Consider the following 6,000-nt stretch of genomic DNA (forward strand, 5'->3'; position numbering starts at 1 on the left):
TGTGATAAACTTAAAAGTCAGTAATTTGACCATTCACGTTCCTTGTAAGGAGTAGTACGTGCTCTAACAAAGGAAGACCACATTCTGAATCCGACGTAACTATAAAGGTTGATTGAATAATCTTACTCTACCTTGCAAAATTTGTATAAATTGGCCCATGCCCACATTCTCCTCCTACAACTTAACTACTTAACCCTTGGATAGAATACATACTTCCCATTTTAATCTCTTTTCAATTCAAAAGATATTGTATAATGAAAAAAAGATTTCATCAATCAATATTTCTCTTATTTTGTCTCCTTGTTACACTTTTTATTCCCATAACAAAATCTGATGTTGATGATCAGATACACTACTTAACCAATATATGTTCACAACATCCAATCAAGCTTCCTCCTAGAAACACATACAATTCTACCCTTACCACCCTCCTTAACTATCTCTCCTCCAACGCCACCACGGACCCGAACGGATTTTACACCACCTCAGTTTACGACCACACCATCAACAACACCATCTACGCCTATTTTCTCTGCCGCGGAGATCTAGACAACAACACATGCCACACATGTGTGTCCGCGGCAGTTGCAAGAAAATCAATATGTGGTCAAAGCAAATGGGGAGTAATATATTACGACAAATGCATGATTAAGTACTCCAATGAGACGTTACATGGAGTATTGGCCTTAAAACCAATATACGACGACCAAAATAATGTTGCCGTAGCATCAAATAGAGATGATTTCGCGAAATTGCTAGGAAACACGTTCCATAAATTGGCATCACATGTAGCAAAGGATCGGACAGGAAGAAAGTATGCGAGTACATCAGTGAGTTTTACCGCGTTAACAACTGTGTATGTATTGGTGCAGTGTACACCTGACTTGAGTGTTAGTGATTGTTACATTTGCTTGACGAATGCCATTGGCAAGATTCAAGCTGTAAGGGTAGGGGAGAAATTTTTTACACCTAGTTGTAATATTAGGTACGAGATTTACCCGTTTTTTGGTAGCATGGGTTACTTACTGCCATTTTCGCCACCGGGAATGAAGCCATGATTTTAAGTGTGTGACGATAAATGTTACCCATCATCTTTAGTACGATAAAATTTTGAGTGTTTTTAGAGTTGAAAGGCTCTGATATCATGTCAAGAAGTGAATTATCCTTAATTCTCTTTAATTTAACTTTGTATCGGTGTGAGCAGTGAGTATCAATTTATAATAAACACCTTGTTCTTTTTATACTTAAAAAGAAGTATTGAATATACAAGTGATACAAGTCATACAACCATAAGTTTTTTTTTTTTTTTTTTTTGAATGGATGGAACCATAAGGTTCGATCTGAATATACAATGCAAAAATACTCATTTGATTACTGAAAGTTTGACTTATTTGGATTCAGCTTCACTAAGTAATGTTTAAAAAGTTGATAAAAAGAATGCATTTTTAAGCCATTTAGTAAAAGTTTTAGCCTGGCCCAATAAACCCACTAGGTCCGATTCAATTTATGAGTTTTGGGCCTTTTAGCAAGCATTTTTGGCAGCAGCTAATAGCTGAACTTGAGTCCCTCGTTGAAAATGAACATTTACTATAATAAAAATGAATATTTTCTAATTGGACATATTATACAATAGTTTTATTTTTATTTTTTGAATGAGTTTTGTATTTATCAATAATAGTATGTTGTTCATTCGTATAAAATAAATGTTCATTTTCATTCAGTATGATGTTCATTCTTATAAAATAAATGTTCATTTTCTTTTTTAATTAAAACAAATTTTGTGTTTGTTCATTTATATAAAATGTTTGTGTTTTATGATAAAGAATGATCAATTTCCATTAGCATTAATAATGTTAGCATTAGCACTTTGTTCGTTATTTAAAAACATATTGTTGATTTATTTAATTGATATTTAGGGCCTATTCACATTTACTGAACTGAACTGAACTGATTGGAGCTGAATTGAACTGAACTGAACTAAAATGAATATTTTATGAGAGAAGAACATTAGGAGCTAAAATGAACTAAACTGATTGGAGCTAAAACTGAACTGAACTGAAATTAAGCTGAAGTGAACATGCCCTAAATCACATAGTTCAGTGAATTGCAAAATATCCATTCAAGAAAATTGAACAAATCAAGGTATTTCACTTGTAACTTAAGAAAATGTTAATGAAAAGGCAACAACATTATTAGTTCATTTTTATTTACAACTGAATTTTTTAGTTATATGATATTAGACGTATAGTTTTGTTAATTTTTCATTTTCATATTCTCTTTATTTACTCTTATATTATAAGTGTTCATTTTTATATAATGCAATGTTCAGATATAAATATTCTTTTTTTTTTTTCTAGTAAATGTTATGTTTTGTTGCGCGAGTCCAGCTAAAAATTTGCGCATTTTTTGCTCAAACTTGGCCCACCCGTTCGTTGATCACCCATGAGGCCATGACTATGTGACTATCAACATGTTTGTTTAGAGGGATAAATGAAGAGAAATATGACTTTGGAGAAAGGGATATTAAAATTTTATGTTTGTTACTTTGTTTATAGGGATAAGATTATAGAGAGAAATGGGATAAAATCACCTCTTCTCTCTTAGGGTCTGTTATCTTCAGCTTAATTTCAGTAAAATTCAGCTCCAATAAGTTCAGTAGTTCAATTCCTAATTTTCTTCTCTCATAAACCATTCATTTCAGTTCAGTTCAGTTCTATTTAGTTCAATAAATCAAAACATGTCGTTAGGGGTTGGTTTAAGAATGAAGGGATAGGAATTACAATTAAAATAACATATATACATTTGTTATTTATTTTACTTTTATTCCTAACTTATACTCCATACCAAATAGAGTACTTTATTTTATCCTTAGGGGGGTGTTAAATACCGCCAACAATATTTATCAAAACCTCCAACATTTGATGTTAAGGGACAATAGTACCCTTACTCTTTCTTTCATTTTTTTTCCTCCCTTTGACTATCCACAACCAACATTGATTGTCACCAACTACCCATACAACCACATTGGGCGGAGGTGGAGGGCAACGGCAGCAAAACAATGTAGAGAGGTGGCAACACAACAATGTAGGGTAGCGGCGACGATGGTTAAAGCTTTGTGACACTGAAAGGGTCGGCGAGTGAAAGGCAGCAACGACCGGCGAATACGACAGTGAGGGAAAGGGATACTTTTTTTTTTTAATTATTCCGGCGTCATCAATCGGCAGTCAAAATTGGTGAATAGAGCCGAATAGCACCGGTAACCGGCTTCCAAAACCGGCTACCGTGCAGGTTAACTTTTTTGGCCTCTAGTTGCCACGGTTACAGGCGTCCAAAAGTAGTCAACCGGCACGATAACCGGTTTTGAACACCGATTATCGTGCTGGTTGATCGGCTTTGTGCGCCGGTTGTGCTGGTTGCCGAATTTTTAAAAAAAAACACCACCTTCCTGCCGACAAAGGAAGGTGATGGGTCGCCGTTTTTTTTTACTGATGTTGATTGCCTCTGTTGGGCAACATAAAAAAACCGGAACCACTTTGTGGTTGCGGGCATTGATGGTGAGTGCTGGTGGTGGTCGTGGACTTGTGGTAGTGTGGGAGGTGGCGGTTGTGTGGTTTGTGGCAACGGTGGTTGCTCTAATTTTGTGGTGGTTGATGCCTTGATCGTTGAATTTGAGTCTTGAATCTTGATGGACTTAGGAGAGAGAGCCAAATGGGGACAAATAAGGGTAATCTTGTCCTTTCATCACTTTTGTTGGCGGTTTGATAAAAAAAACGTTGACGGTATTTAGCAATACATTATCTCCTTGTCCGATCCAAAATTCTCTATCCTCGTCCTATCATCCGACCATTTTCATTCCTATCTCACTTAGTCACATACCAAATGCCCAGTATGAGTAGTTGAAAACTAGAGTAGAAACTACTGAGACTGTAAAAATAAAAACCCTTGTTTTCCTTCCCAAACTCAAAATCACAACAAAAATGGCGTCACTACCAACAGACATAATCTCCCTAAAATCTCCAATTTTCCATAAAGATTTTGGGAAAATATTTTGGTAATTTGTATTTTTAATTATCTCCCTAAAATCTCCAATTTTCCATAATTCTAATTCTCCATCTTTTTGATATCCAATTATTATATTTTGTTGCCATTCATTCTTCTTAATTATTCCCCAAGTAATTCTAATTTCCTTATTATTTTTCATGACATACATACCTTCCATATTCAATTATATACAATCCCTTCAAATATCAAAACTAAACTTAAATCTTTGCTCACTTCTCTAAGTAATCTCTTAAACCCTAATTACCATAATTCTTCCTACATTTTCCTACCATAATTCATGCTCATACTAGCCTATAAATACCCCTTCATACCTCTCACATTCTTCACACCAATTCTCTTCTATTCTTTTCCTCAATTTTACACAAATCATCCCGTCCATCTTTGAAGCCAATTTTCGGGCACTTCTAGTCAGTTTTTGGGGGTAGTGTTGTTTCACAAAAAGTTGTTCCTCTCGAAAAATCCTTGAGGTTAGGCTCAAGAATCACCCAATTCGGAGTTATGTCGAAGGAGTTATAGCCTCTGCAAGTTCTGCCTATTATTTCCTACGCAAATCCAATTCTTCTCTTTTCCTTGGTTTCTTATCTTTTCTTCTTCTCTTCTCTTTTCTTATTCAAGTATTATTATTATTATTATGGGGGATTTATAAAAATTATAATGAGTAGTTTTAATTATATAAAATCATATATTTAATGATATTTATGAGAAAATAATTTAAAAGGTTCATGTACATATAGTTGGGGGTTTTTAATTATTTGTTAACCTTATATTGATTAAGGTTATATTTATTTGTAGGGTGTGTTCCACCAAGATTCTTGAGGTTCTTTTGGTGTGTATAGCTAAGCAAGGATCAAGGTACGTTAAGTAGCTGGATACCTTCGAAAGTGATTGGTTTGAATAACATGTTTTATATGATTTGATTGGTGATTGAATTAAATTGATTTGAATTGTGATTTTGAAATAAATTATGTTTGGAGGTATTGATAAAAGTATTTTGAATGATTGATTTTTAAATCATGTTTTGAATGGTTTGATCGAATTACTTATCATGTTTAAAGGAATTGATTTGAAAAGTTTATTGAATTAAATAGAAGGTTTTTCAAGGAAGAGTTATTGATTTTGAAAAGTATTAATATGAGATTTTATTCTCAAGTATTTATTTTAGAGGTTTTGATTTTGAAAGTATGTGGAATAATTGGATATTAAAAGGATTTATTATTGAACCATTGAAATATTATTATTATTAATGCTTTATAAGCATGTTGGTAATCCCACTATATATGCGGATTTGGTTTATTGATAAGACTATGGACTTTGTATGACCTAGTCTTTCCTCAAGAATAGCCTTGTAATATAAGGAGACTAGCTTGGAGGGTGTGCACACTTGGGTGAGGAATTTGAATTAAAAAAATTGGTTCAAAAAGGAATTGGATTTTTAAAGGAATTGGTTTATCAATTATTTTGAATGTTGAATCATTGGAATTGGTTTTGAATCATGAGTTTTGGAATTATTGGATTATTTATTGGAATTGGTTTTAAAAGCATATTTGCAAATAAATTGAGTTTACATTATCCTGCACTTATCGTACTTAGCATATTTTGCTAATCCGTATTTCCTATTTGTTTTGGTTCGCCCTGTTTACCGTAATGGTAAGCAGTGTTGACTATTTTCAGGTGGAGTCATGAATGTGCATATGGGAGTCCCGGGATTTTCTTCACCTAGTTTAGGAATGTTGGTCTTGGGTTTATTTTGAGTACTCATAACAATGTTACTATTTTCATAAGTACTAATAAAAGAAAGTTGAGTTCCGCTGCAAGTTTTTGTTGAGTTAAGTATTTTGAGTAGCCTTGCGTAATCACGCGGCGGTAACACGCTCAAGTCTATCTCTACAGTATAATTATACGTATTATACTTGTATTTCCGTAGAGGGAGATTTGAGG

This window comes from Chenopodium album, chromosome 24 (assembly GCF_948465745.1).
Source record: "Chenopodium album chromosome 24, dcCheAlbu1.1, whole genome shotgun sequence".
Classification (NCBI taxonomy): Eukaryota; Viridiplantae; Streptophyta; class Magnoliopsida; order Caryophyllales; family Amaranthaceae; genus Chenopodium; species Chenopodium album.